A 14,118-nucleotide genomic window follows, 5' to 3' on the forward strand; every position below is an offset into this window, starting at 1 on the left:
GCCCGGAGGCCGCCCGGGGCGCCGCTCCGCATGCTCCTCGCCCGCCGCCGCCCGCCGCTCCCTCGCTCGCTGCTCGCTCCTCTCCCTCCCGTCCAGCTCGCCCGCAGCTTTTTTAATAATATTATTCTAAGCGGGCATGAGGCGCGGCGGCCCGCGCCCTGATTGGTCCGGTTATCTGACCCGGGGCCTGCCCGCGCCAGACAATAGTCGAGTCAAATTATTCGCCATGGAGACGCTGTCAGTCACCGGTAACCCGAGCCCCAGCGCCCGGACGGCTCCCCCCGGCCCGCTCCGCTGACAGATCGCCCGGCTCCGCGCCTGGCGGAGGGCGGCCCGAGACGGGGCCCGAGGCGCTCGGAGAGCAGGGCCGGCCGGGAGGGGCGGTGGGGGCGCGGCGGTGGTGATTGACGGGGCGGACGCCCAAAGAGCGGGGAAGCGGGAGGACGCAGAGGAGAGGCGCAGCGAGACGCGGAGAGGAAAAGGGGCGGACCGAGGTGGGGAGGCGCGGGGAGAAGCAGGGCGGAGGCCGTTTCGGGGGTGCCCGGCGGGAAGGGGAGGGCGGGGACTAGACGGAGCCTGGGGGAAGAAATGCGGGCCCGAGGTTTGCACGGGGCGGAGCTGCAGCCTCGCTCGGCCCCTCCAGGTGGGCCCCGCTTCTCCCTGGTCACGGGTCTCTTCCCGGGCCGCGGCTGGCGACGGACTGGACTCGGGAGTGGCCCCGTGGGACGGAGGGTTTGGATGCGCCCGGGCGCGTTCACAGGCGCGGCGTGTCCGGCTACCAGCGCCCCGCCCCCACGCGTAGAGAGCGGCCGGAGTTGTCTTCGAGGGAAAGGCGGAAGGAGTAGGGGATGGGGAGGAGGGAGGGTCCGTGGCCGCCGGCGGACGCCGGAGAATCAACTTCCCGGAGGATCCCGCCTTTCTCCCCTCTCCCTGCCGGGCCGGCTGCCCTGCGGTCGGTACCGCCCCTACTTGCGCACTCGGCTCCTCTCCGGGCGGGGACTCAGACTTAACCCCACGGCTCCCAGGGCCCAACGAGCTCCTGGCGGTTCCGTTTGGGCTTGACGGTGACGTAGAACGGAGGGGCGATGCAGAACCTCGCTCTGCGCACCGGCGGGCAGCTGGGGGAGGCGGTGTGGACGGCTGGGGTGCCTCCCGGGTGAACGTCCACCCCATCCTCGGGCCTCAGCTCTCGGCTTGGTGGGGGCGCCGTGCTCGCCAGCCTGGTAACCAACCGGCGGCCGAACGGGGGCCTTAGAAAGGAGGCCTGTCCTTTGGTTTGGTTTGGTCTTACTGCTAGTTTGTCAGGGCGCGACTCTGGTTCTCTGGGAAAAGGGCGCAGGTGGAGACTGCCGAACTTGGTGTGTCAGTGAGGGGTGCTTCTGCGAGCTTGCGGGTTTGAAAAGTCCTAGGCTTGGCTTCTTCCCCTCGACTTGTCCTTCCTTTAAGTCTTCAAGGGAGACTGTGCTAGGAACACTGAAATGGGAGTCTATATCCCTGGTTTCAACCTTTGCCTTTGCTTGATGTCTAGGGGGGAGGCATATATTAATCACTCAGCAGGGTTTCAAAAAACTTTCCCTCTGCTCTGGTATGCTGGAAGCCCTCAGGTACTGTTCCAGACGTGACAGTGTGGAGCCCCAGGGCTTCTCCCTAAGACTTTGGCTCCTAGGGACCTAGTCCCTTGCACTGAGGCCACTGGGCTGTGAAAGGAGGTTCTAAGCTAGTTCAAAGAGGACAGCTCCTCGTAAAATTCTGTGGAGTGTTCTAACCTTTTGTGAAGGAGGCTGGGTGGCCTGGGGAAGAGTTGATACTGATACAATAAGTTTTAGAACCCTGCTTGCAGACCTCTAACAAAGGGTAACCTACTATTTGCAAGACCAGTTAGCTGCCCAGGTCGAAGGTTTCAGCTGGCTGGTTGGTCCCAGCCTTAGCCAGGGGTGTTTTGTCTCAGCAAGAGTACCTTGGCTGAGAAAAGAAAAAAAGAGTACCTTGGCTGGGTGTGGGTGGGTAGGACCAAGCAGTTGGTTCCAAGACCCGTCAGCTTCCTTTTGTCCCACAACTGGGTCTGAGTGAGGAGTGGTGCAGGCATGGGTGGGTTTAAGAGCACTAATCTTGAAAAGGTGGGTGGGCTGTGCCACCTCAACACTGGCCTTCACCAGGAATGTGATTCTCCTTGGACTCCTGGAGCTTCAAGACTGAATTTCCCTGGGGACTGGGCCCTGCTCTTGTCCATGAAGGCAGATTTTCTGGACCAAGACTCCCTGTCACTTCCAGGGTGATCCCTTTGTAGTCCCTTGACCTCCCTGCCCAACAGTGATCATGCCAGGAGCCTCCAGGTCATGCTCAGCAGTTGAGACAGGAGCACAGGAGAGACAACCTGCTACCTTAGGCAGTATAGTGTGTGTCATATGCAGAGTCACTAGACAGCGCTTAATGAAATCCTGTAGCACCATAACTCGATGATGGATGGGTGTGTGTCTTTTATACAGCTAGTTATTCCTTTCTCCCATGTTTACAGGGAGCCAGTTTTAGCGGGTCTAGGCCAGAATATCTAGGCAGTAGGGGCCGCTGGATGCCTGCCCTAGAAGGTTAGGCGCTGAGCTAGGGTGTCTTCACACTCAGTCCTCCCAGCCCCCTCCCATGGGTCATTGCTACAGGACAGAATACTTGGTAGGTGTCCAGGTGAGGATTTGCTAGATACCAGCCTGATTCCAAGACAATGTCAGTGCCCCCAGCCACACTGAGTAGCTGCCTCAGAAACCTTTGATTGCTTCTAGTCCTAAGGTCATGCCACACCCATCCCCAGAATTCCTGGCCTCCATCTTTCCCTAAGGCCCACATTCAAGAGGCTTAGCCTAGAGTAGATTTTTCATCAAGTACAACAGAGCAGCCTCAGGGTAAGGAAGGAGAAAGTGTGCAAAACGGTAGAAAGCTGCATTCTATGGCAGCGCTTCCCGGCTCCTCCAAGCTGGCTGGAAGTCCCTTGGGAGGTCAGGCCTTCTGGAAGACAGCCACAGGGTGGGCGTTCTCAATGATCTCACATGGAGTGTAAGACTTTGCTTCTAACTTTTTGTAGGAGACAGTGTGAAGCCTGTCTGGAGTTGGGCAGGAAGCTCACAGGACAGATCCCCAAGGCCACCGCTGCTAACTCACACCATAGACCAGCCGAGTTGTGGCTACCCCCAGACGTCCAGAAAAAAGGCGACACCCCCAAAGACGTCTTTCGCTTCGAGTTAAGATCTTTTTGGAGGAAAGGGAGTGTTCAAGAGCGGAGATGTTCACTATTTCCAAGGTCCTTGGACAGGATGGCCTCTGTTTCCGTCAAATCCGAACCCTTGTTTGCGACCCAGGGGAAGGGGAGAGAACTCTCCGTGCCAAACGAAAACTGGAGCTCCTGCGTATGCATTTCAGTCTTTATATTTCCAGCTATAAAGTCAGCAGAGACCCTGAGAACTCATTGCAGCCCGGGCTCTGTGCCGCCAGGCTCCAGAGCATTCTGGACAGGGTGTGTGTGTGGGGTGGGGGGAGCGAGCCCCACAGCTCCGTGCATCCACTGGGTGCCCAGAGCCTTCTCCGCGCCGCTCACTCACTGCGATCCCGCAGCCCGCTTGGGGCCGGGCGTTGCGATTCGTTGAAAGCGGACCGGCAACACGGAGGCTCCCTGTGCCTGTTCATTGTCCCTGGCACCCTGGGGACTTGTGGCGGCAGGGCAGAGGCAGCCTGGCACGTGCACACCTCAGAGCCTCCCAGGTTTCGGTGTTGCTCCAGGTTTGGGGTTTTATCAAGGCGCGGATGTGAAGCTCACCCCGTGCTCCGAACACCCGGCCATCCTGGGCGCTGCTGCTGCAGACGCTGGGCTCTTGGCCTCGCTCCTGACAAGGTGAGAACCTGGCATCGCCTGCTGAACATGACAGCCATGGCCACAGCCCCGAGGGCGAAGCACAGGGCCACAGGCACTGTTGTCTCCGTGCTCCAGCCTTAGGTGCGACTCATGCAGCAGTCCAGAAGTTCCCCACAGGAAAGAAAACGATTTGAAGGCCGCGGTCCCCCGGGGGACCTTGTTTCAACGAAAAGAGGGAGCATTGGGGCTCAAGGCCCTTTGGGGGCCGGCATAGCAACCAATCGGTGCTGGTGGTGCCTGTGCTGGAGCCGAAGACTCAGGCCTAGAGCCTGGCCGCTTTCCCACATTGCTGGGGGCGCAGGATCTCCGGGCCTCCCTTACGTGCCACGCCCCTGCCTGGCTCCTTCGCCCTGGGGATGGGCGTAGGGTGCAAGCAGGGTGACTAGACATCGGGTGGGAGACCTGGCCTCGCAGGTTCTGGTTCAGGAAGCCGCCGAAATCTGCCGCTGAATTGTTTATCTGCGGCCCAGGCTGTTTGTCGGGTGGAACCAAACAGCGGTTGTGTATTGCCATCAGGTCAACTGCTGGGTCTGTGTGCGAGCGCCCCCACGAGGCAGGCCCTCCAGCTGGGGTCTGCTGGTAGGTTAGCAGTCTATGGGGCCTCTGGCGAAGAGCTGGAGGGTCGGAGTATAGCTCAGTCGCAAAGGAAGCGCCTGCCTGGCAAGTTCGAGATCCTGAGTTCAGTTTTTGGTACCCACAGAGGAGCGAGAGAGCCCCACCCCCTCCCCTTAGGGCCCTCTGGCTTCTCTGTCCTCACCCACCACCCACCAGCACTGACCAGCTAGGACCTGGCAGAGAAAACACCCATGGGACCGACTCTTTGGGCAGGAGTGCTGCAGACAGCTCACATGGCTCAAGATTCCTGGGGGTCAGATACTGACTTTTTTCTCTGTAGCAGGTTTCCCCTGGATCGCTTGGACGCCCAGCAAATGTTTGAATAGACGCCTGAAAGACTAGTGGGGTTTGACTGACAGCAACAACAGGGAAGGGGCCAGGCCAATAGGAGAAGTGCCCTCTTCCTCCTCTTTCTCTCCCAGCCCCCCTCTCGCCCTCCCCTTCCTAATAGGGGAAGTCTCAGAGCTGGATGCCTTCCTTTAACCAGAAGTCTTGGGATGCAAAGCTACAGACTGAACTCGCTGCCCCCAAGAACCCCAGGTCTGTCTGCCCACAGCATTACCGGTTTCCCATGGGTTGCAGAAGAGAAAGTTTTCTTAGTAGAGTTATTCTGAATTTTCTGGACTGCTGTCTTCAGTTGTATTTCCTTACTTACTCTACAGAAATCCTCTGTAGGCAACGAGTAGATCAGGTTTCCTGTAAAAAGTGATTTTTTTTTTCCTCCTCCTCCTCCTTCTTTCCATTACCTGTAAGAAATTCTATCTGGGAGTAGGGATTCCTGGCTTGGCACTCCTCTCTCGTGGGTATCTGTTTTTATTACCATTAATTACAGTGAACCCGCCTCACTCCTCAGTGACACCCTCCCCTGGGCTGGTGACTGCTCTCCAGGTTTGGGAAGCCCCTGGGCAAGAGGCCACTTCTACCTGGCCCTTGGAGGCAGCCACACGAGGACTTCCATCAAGTTCTGCATTTTAAAAGGAAAAAGCAAACATTGTTCTTAACTGGGAAATCCAATACTCTGTTGTCTCTGTGAATTAAGGCAAAATTCTGGGGGCTATTTCTTATAGAACGTGTGCTAATTAATTTATGCAGGACACTTTAATGAAGTGGGTGGAAACAAGATACAGCCCTGCTGGGGAGAGCAGAGGGCTCAGGGAGACCCTTTCAAGGGGATGCTGCCGAGGGATCTGGTGAAAGTTGTCCTCAAAGAGATGTTTTGTGGCAGGACCATGGCATTCTGCCTTGGTGTGAGCAGTACAGCTGGTCCACCTGAGTAACCATCTTTGCTCCAGCCGTTGTCCATGTAGCCGCTCTGTTCACACTTTCTTACAGGGAGACAGGAGGGTGAGTGGGGCAGAGGGTGCGGGTCCTTGGTGCAGATCCTCCACTGTGCTAAAGAAGGATAAAAGCCTAGTGCACAGAAAGCATCGACAGTTCCTTGCTGAATCGAATACAGTTGATTTGGTGATTAGTGATAAAGCGTATGAGACATCCAGTTTATAGTGGGTGCTTAATAAATGAGGCTGTTCTCACCGGGACTGTGATTGTGATCTTTTTTGAGTTACATACAATTGGAATTACACAGTCTTCCCTGAGTATGCCAGATCTCAGGGATCCACGGTCAACTGAAATTCAGAAACATTAAATAAAAATCATAAATAAACAAGTTTATTTAAGTTGTGGGCCATTCTGAGTCTCGTGGTGGAATCTGGAGCCATTCTGCTGTGACCCACATGTGGCTCATCACTTTGGTCCGCCGATCTCCCCTGTATACTGTACGTTTCTCACTTTACTGCTGTCTCAATTATCATCTCATCTGTCGGATGTTGCAGTGCTTGTGTCCAGGCCACCTTTATTGTACCTAATAAGGGTCCTAAATCGAAAGAGTAGTGAGGTGGACAGTTACAGTGTATCCTAATTATTTTTTATTAGCTGCTGTTAATTTCTTAGTGCGCTTTACTTAAAAGTTACATTTTATCGTGGTGTATATAGGGGAAAAAACAGCGCAAGCATAGAATTTGGTATTGTCTTTGCTTTCAAGCATCCCCTGGGGGTCTCGGAATGTATCCTCTGCATAAAAGGGAAGACTAGTATATTTCTGAGGGCAGGTGGCTGAAATGTCCAAAAGAAGATTTATTTTTCAGGTAACAAATAGTACCGTCCCTGTGATATGCCTACTACTGGATGAGGCACTAGGAGAAATGCTCAGATAAGGAACTGGAAGTTCTCAGAAGCAGTTGAAAAGAAAAAGATACCATAGGAGACCACCTTGGCTTATGCAGTTCACTGTCCACAGCTGTCCTGGAAAGCGTGGGCTCCAGAGTTAGGCTATTTGGGTTAGATCCTGCCTCTGCCACTTAATATGACCAAGGGCAAGGGACTTAGTTTTGGGGAGCTGTTTTCTCTTCCTGGGGAAGGGGTGTAACAAACACCCTTCTGTAAATGCACTATTACGTGCCAGGAGACTGGGTCCCTGCTCGGAGACAAATGGGGAGCTTCAGCTGCCAAAATGCTTTGCGTTGTCTGATGGTATTTCCAGGACTTTGGTCTCATTAGAGCGATTCTCAGAAAGTAAGAGACAGCTGCATATAAGCGTGACATCAGATATTCCTGTGGGGTTGAGACGAAGTATTTTCCTGCTGTGGGTTAGTTCTCAGGACTGAGAGTATGCTGAAAGCTCTGTGGGTCACTGACCAAGAGAAAATGAGGTTATTCCATGTCTTCCCCCTAGTTCCTACCTTACTGGCTTCCTGTGTCTCAAGATAGAGCCAGAGGTATCTGTGAAAATTAAGAATTCTTTCTGCTAATAGACTGCCTTATATGTGCAAAGCAATATACTAATGTACAGTGGGTAGGATCTTTTTTTCCCCATAATTTTATTGAGAGACAAACAGCAATGAGACAGTTTCAAATCAAATTGGTATGAAGGATCTTCTTATAAAGTGAGTATATGGACATTGACAAATGGGGAGACAGGCTCAGAGAAATCAAGCAACTTGACCAAGGTCATACAGCTGGTTCAGAGTCCCTATGCTAGTTCCTTTTCTTGCTGCTGAGAGAAAATATACAACACCCAAAGTTAAAGAAGGAAAGATTTATTTAGCTCACAGTTGGTAGAGGTTGCAGTTCACAGTTGGCTGGCTCCCATGCAGGCTGGCATGGTGGAGGAGTACCACGGAGGAGAAATAGTTCATGGCAGGTGGAATGCACAAGGCAGCAAGCAGCAGCAAGCAGCAGTACACTATAAGTGACTGACACTGACCTCATTTCTGTCCCTTATGTCCTGTCCAGGCTAGCACCCTTAGCACTTGTGCCCTGGGTGAGGCAGCCTTAATCCTAACCCCGTACCATGAATCAATCCCACATCACACCCTTGATCCCAGCACCACACACTCTAGATCCAGCCACCTTTGAAAACCCCACCAGTGACTGTGTGAGGTTTGGGGGGACATCTAGATGCAAGCCACAGCAGTCTTTGATACCAAAACCCATACCATAAACTGTAAGTTTTGCTGTCTATAGCAACTCTACAATAGCAAAAACAAAAACAGGAAGAACTTGGTAAGTGACTATTGTGTACCAGGCATCGTGGGGTTTCATATAATCTCAGATGCTTCTATGAGCTGGGCATGATTAACAGTTCTATCTTAACCATGCCATCTTACAGGTGATGGTGCCAAGGCTCAGTGAGGCTAAGTGTATGTTTCAAAACTGTGCCAGGGCTGCTTTCCAGACTGAGGCTGTTTCAGCATACAGCACAGGCTCTGACCACTTTCCCAACCCATTCCCCTCCTTCACCCACAAGCCCTTCCTCTCGTATGTTCCAGGAAACTTCCCATCAGGGGAAGCTTCCTTCTAAGGGTCAGGAAGATGAACCTACATTCCATCTTTGGTCCTCCTTAAGTCTCAGTCCCCAAGCCCTGGGATTCCCTAAAATTGGTGACATTTTCCTCAGTTTGTCCCTGCTAGGCAGAGCAAGCATAGAGCTGCATCCTTAGCCCTGAAGCTGGTGAAGACTGGTGGGATGCATCATTCTGCTGAGGGACATCTTGGTCACTCAGAGAATTAGCATCTTACTGCAGGTTTTTTGCAGCACAAGTCACAGATAGCCATCTGAACTAATGTAGGAAACAAATGAATAAATTTATAAGGGCTCAGCATGGAAGATGGGCTGACGGACAGTAAATACAATGTCCTTAGAAGAAGTGGCTCCACAGTGCAGGGAAAGGCTGAGAACCAAGGCCGACTTTCCCCTTCGGGTGGAAGGTGGCTTCCTTTCTCTGTTCTCCCCAATTCTCTGCCCTTTAATGCCCCGTCTTTGTGAGTCCAGACTTGGAAGGAGGAGTACTCATGGGGTCCCCGTTCTACTCTGCTGTGCAATGTGCAAACCGAGTGCCTCATGTACAAAAAGCACGAAATAAATACTAATTTCCCTCCATTCCATTCTCTCCCTCCCTGATGCTGGTGCCTTCACCAACCTGTCCCTCACAAAAACCAGAGCCACCGATTTAGGTCACAGGTAAGATCATGCCATTTCATCTTTAAATTTCTCTCAGGGTACCTGCTAATGTCAGGAAGAAGTTTAGTCTTGCTAGCATGGTTTCTGAGGCCCTTTCATTGCTGGATCTTGCCCATATGTTAAGCGGATCTCTCCACTCTGTCCATGTCTTCCTCCAGGTTTCCGTCCCCCTGAGCAGGTTATGTTTTTTTTTTTTTTTTTTTTTTTTGTGGAACCAGGGATTGAACTCAGGCCCTTGTGCTTGCCAGGGAAGCACTTATTTCCATTGAGCCATCTCCCCAGTCCCACGGTTATGGTTTTTGTGGGGGACATCAAGCCTCTTCTCCCATAGAAGCCAGACTCCCTGCCCCTGTTCATCCCAAGCTTTGACCAGTGAAATGCGAATGAATGAGCTTTTAAGGCCACCGCGAGCTGCTGTGAGAAGTTTTCTTCTCTCCCTTCATTTCCCAGATGTATGTCGCTCCAGCCTGCATCACACAGGCAAGGGAAAGTTGGTGCAGATTCCTCACCTGAGGCTGCGCCCCGGCGAACCTGCAGCCTGTGTTTCGCACACGTGAGAAATAATGGTCGTGGCTGGAACCTCTAAGTGTCGAGGCTGTTGGTTACCATGGCAAAGGGGAGTGATTCTTTCCTCTCTTTTACCCCAAAGCCCTTCTCATGCTGTCCTGTCTGCTTGGAAATCTTTTCTTTCCTTTCCAAATTCCCGGACTTTTAGGACCCAGATCAAATGTCTGCTTCCCTGGAAGATATTCCTGACTGTTTCCCAGCAAAGGTGGGCCTGTGGCCGCGATCTCACTGCGTCTTCTCCTCCTCCTGCTCAGTACACTGACTTCAAGGGACTGTCACCCCTCAGTCACCAGCTGGACTCTCCCATGGTTGTGAACCTCGTGGGGGCAGGAACTGACAAACAGCATATAATAGTTCCTCAAAACTATTTGTTGAAAAAGGATTAATTTCTTTGTATGAGTCAGCTCATGAGAGATGAGTGGCCAATTTCATTTTTTAAAGACAGCTTTGGGGCTGGTGAGATGGCTCAGTGGTCTAAAGCACCTACTTAGAACAAGCTTAGCAAAGCACAGGGACCGCGGTTCAATCCCCCAGCACCACATGCCAGGCAGCCCTACCCCCTGGTGGGCTGAGCTGGCCACACACACACACACACACACACACACACACACACACAAATAAATAAATTTAAAAAAAAAGACAGCTTTAACAATCTCTCATATTCTATATATTTTTCTTTTTTTTCTGTATTTTTAGGGAAGGGCCTTCAGGGTGTTCAGTTCTCACTACTAGATTGGACTCATAGTTATCTGCCTGTTTACAGCTTCCGAAGTGCTGGGATTATAGGCGCATGCCACCATGCCCAGTCTCAATCAACGTCTCAGCACCCTGGGGGTGGGGCCAGCACGGTAGGTGCAGGGATCGAAACTCTGGCCCTTGCTCCTGCTTGCAGGCACTTTAATCTGCTGAGCTATTTGGCCAGGCCTTATATTTTTCTCTTACTGTGACTTCGATGTTCTTCGTGGCGTTCCACATTTGTCCAGAAGCCTCAGTGCCCAGCTCTCCTGAGTACCAAATGCCTCTGGACCATCCCTATACCAGTCCTTTATGAGGACTTCGGTCATAATGTGTAGTTGTGGCTTTGGGGGAGGGCGGCTGAGCAGCAAGAGGAGCAGAAGTCGAAAGTAGCGTGTGTAAATAAACTCAGTTACTGAACTTTCCTCCTTCTGAATAGCAAGTGTTCTTAATTGGAAAAATTTGTACACGCAATGCATTATAATTTTTGTGGCTACTATGGCACGTGGCTGGGGATGCGGCCATTCATAAGGAATCTGTAGTTTCTATTAGCATTTTTTCTAGCCCACATTTAGCCAAGAAGTTTTTAGAAGGACCCATGGTGATCCTGACAGTGATCATTAGCCATTCAAATGAACCCAATCTCATTCTGTCCTAGGCAAACACACTTCTTTGCCTAAAATATCACTCCAAGGAGAATTCACAGTCCTTTTACTCTCTTTCCAACTCTGTGCAAGATGAGGTCTGGGAAGAAGACTATAGCCAGCAAAGCCAACCTCAGGAGAAAGCAAGACACCTCACCCCTATTTGCCACTGAGATTGCCCCCATCTCAGGAGGGAGAAAGGCTGGCTGAGAGGCAAGGCTGGCTTCTTGGAGGAGGGGGCCCTGGTCCAGGCGTTGGACAGCAGAGAGACTGGGGAGGCACTGTGAGGGGGCAGAGTAGAGGTGGGGCTCTGAGGCAGGAAGACCTGGGGCGCAGCAGGAGGAATTATGCTCAGAGACCATCACCATTTTATCCGTGTGTTTTTCTCTGACCAATGGATAAAGGAGACAGGTTCCCCAGAGCCTCCGATTTCAGACCCAAAGCTGCATGAAATCAGGGCCTGTGACTCTCTAGCTCAATGTGGGGTTCTGGGGCCTTGTCTGGTGTCTGGCATTGGCTTCTCTGTTTCTTCTCTTCTTTCACAGCTCTTGAAAGGTGATCTTCAAAATTGGTCATGGTGCTTTAATGTTTCAGATTCTCTGGTAGCGCCCCATCGCACCCAGCCCAGTTCCTAACCAACCTCTCCGGCTGGTGTGATGGCAGTCCCTGCTGGACTCTCACGCTGCTCTGGGCTCCCTGTGCCCCGTACTCTGGCTGTCTGGCTCCTTCCTCTTCTTCAGCCATATGAAGTTCCTTCCCTCCACAGACCCTGATCTTTGCTGTCTCCTATTTACTCCCTATATAATTCTATCTTCTTTATATCACTTTGCACTTTCTGAAAACATTGTGCTGGTCTGACTGTGGTTGGCTGTTGCCTCCTAAGATACAAGCAGTATGAGGGATGGCCAAATAGCTCAGTGGATTAAAGTGCCTGCTTAGGCAGATGCAGGGGCCTGGAGTTCAATCCCCAGGCCTGTCGTGCCGGCCCCGCCCCTGGGATGGTGGAGACTGGGCATGGTGGTGCACGCCTCTAATCCCAGCACTCTGGAGGCTGTAAACAGGAGGATCACTACGAGTCCGATCTATGCAGTGAGACCCTGTAGACCCTGTCCTAAAATACAAATAAATAAATAAATATAAATTTAAAAAAGATATAAGCAGCATGACAACGGGGACTTTGCCCACTGATTCTTGGCTATGTCTCCACCATCTGCAGTAGCGCATGGCACCAGCACCTGAATGCTCCATGCCCAGCAGGATGAAAACGTGCAGCAGTGGCTCTTAACACTTTGGGGTCTAAGACTCCCTAGGAAATGTGAGGAAAGCTGTCTCCCCAAATTCTCATGTATACACAAAGGTGGCCTCAGGAATACATGGGCCTGGCAAGCACAGGCCCTCCACCTCCCTTCACAGCAGAGAGCACTTGCAGGCACCCACCTGGCCTGCTGTCCTGGGTCCCTCTGATCCAAGACACACACCATTCTTAACCCTTAGCCAGTTTCATCAGGCTCCAAGTGTTTTTTCTTTCCTGCAACTGTTCATAACCTTCCAGATTAGATAATTTCTACCCTGTGGCCTCGTCCACTCCTATTGAACATGAAAACAGTCTGGCATGGTGTCCTGGACCTGGTGGAACCTACCTCCTTTTGCCACCTTATAAATCCCAGTTATCTCTCCTGTTGTGTGCATATTGAGCAGGAGTATTTGAGGAATGAGTCCAGCGGCTCTTCTTACAACTCCATAAATGCTGCTGCTCCAGGTAGACTATACAGTGGGTGCTTGGGGCTCAGGGCTTTGGGAGGTTAAAGTAGTATTGTGGCAGAGACAGGCATTGAACCAAGGTCTGCTCACAATATCTCGGTGGGTGACCACTGTTTAATACTGCTTCTCTGTGACTCTGTGGCCCAAACTGGGCAGGAGCCAAAGGAAGGTCGGTTGAAGGGGTCAAAGACCTGTCCTGGTATCAGGCAGACTTGTTATCCCCATAAGACTAAGCTCAGCTGCAAAGCCAGGCTCTTCATTTCTCCTCCCAGCATGGTCCAGGGTGCCAGGCGCCTGCACTGCGAGGCAGAGGCAGGCTTATGCTACATCCTACTGGTATTTTATTCAGTGATGCTCACGGCATTCAGGAAACTGTCTCAGTGAAAGGGTTGGGCTGTTCTGGGATGGGCACTCACTTCTACCTGCCCTCCTCTCCCATGTCTCTGAGCTGGCTGGTGTCAGAGGGAGGACATGTCCACAAGGATGGCCCATTCTAGAACACTTCCTGCCAGCCCGGGCTTCCTCTTGTTCTCTGTCACCAGCCTCTGTTTTCAACCAGATTCAATGAGAAAAAAACCCTCTCAGAAGGGTTCCCTACTTTTTAGGAACCAGCATGGGGAAGGGGCAGGTTCATCAGTATTGTCCATAGTGTGGGGACACAGCAGCGTTCTTTGAGTTCATTCAGTGTATATTTTTTTCATGACTGTCTAGAAGCATGCCAGGCACCCCTGTGGGGTAGAGAATGCTAGATTTTTGCCTAAGATCCCACCATTAGGTAGTCATTGCTCCTCTATAAAGATACTAAACAAGAGGTCTGTTGGTGGCATGCACGGTGTCTATAGGTGTGGGCGAGAAAGAGGTATACTTATTGTTACTAACCTCTAAAAGAAATCTAGGCGGTCCTTAAAGAAGTAGGCAGCAGTCATAGTAAAACGAGTGGTGCGTAGGACAGCCTCATTGGCAGGAGATGCAAGTCTTGTCACACCACATTGGATACCCTGAAATAGTTATGTGCGTCCCTACTACCCACCCATCCATCAGTTCATTACCGTATTGAAGGCCTGCTGCTAGATGCTAAGATTTAAGATGTTAATAAAGAAGCACACGTGTTGATATCACATTTTGAAACTTTTGTATTTTTTATTTTGTTATCTTTTTTTTTTTGCTGGCTCAGGCTTCCTTAAGAGGGGTCTGTAATGCAGGTGGAGGTGGGGATTGAACCGCGGTATCCTGTGCCTGACTGCATTGGCATGAGCAGGCGCTTAAACAACTGAGCTAACCGGCAGGTCCCCTACTTAATTTTTTTATTATAATTTTTTAATGTATTTGGTACAGGGTCTCACTATACAGCTTGAATGTTGGTTTTTTCTTTTTTTAAA

Source organism: Octodon degus, unplaced genomic scaffold, assembly GCF_000260255.1.
Source record: "Octodon degus isolate 3935 unplaced genomic scaffold, OctDeg1.0 scaffold00020, whole genome shotgun sequence".
Lineage (NCBI taxonomy): Eukaryota > Metazoa > Chordata > Mammalia > Rodentia > Octodontidae > Octodon > Octodon degus.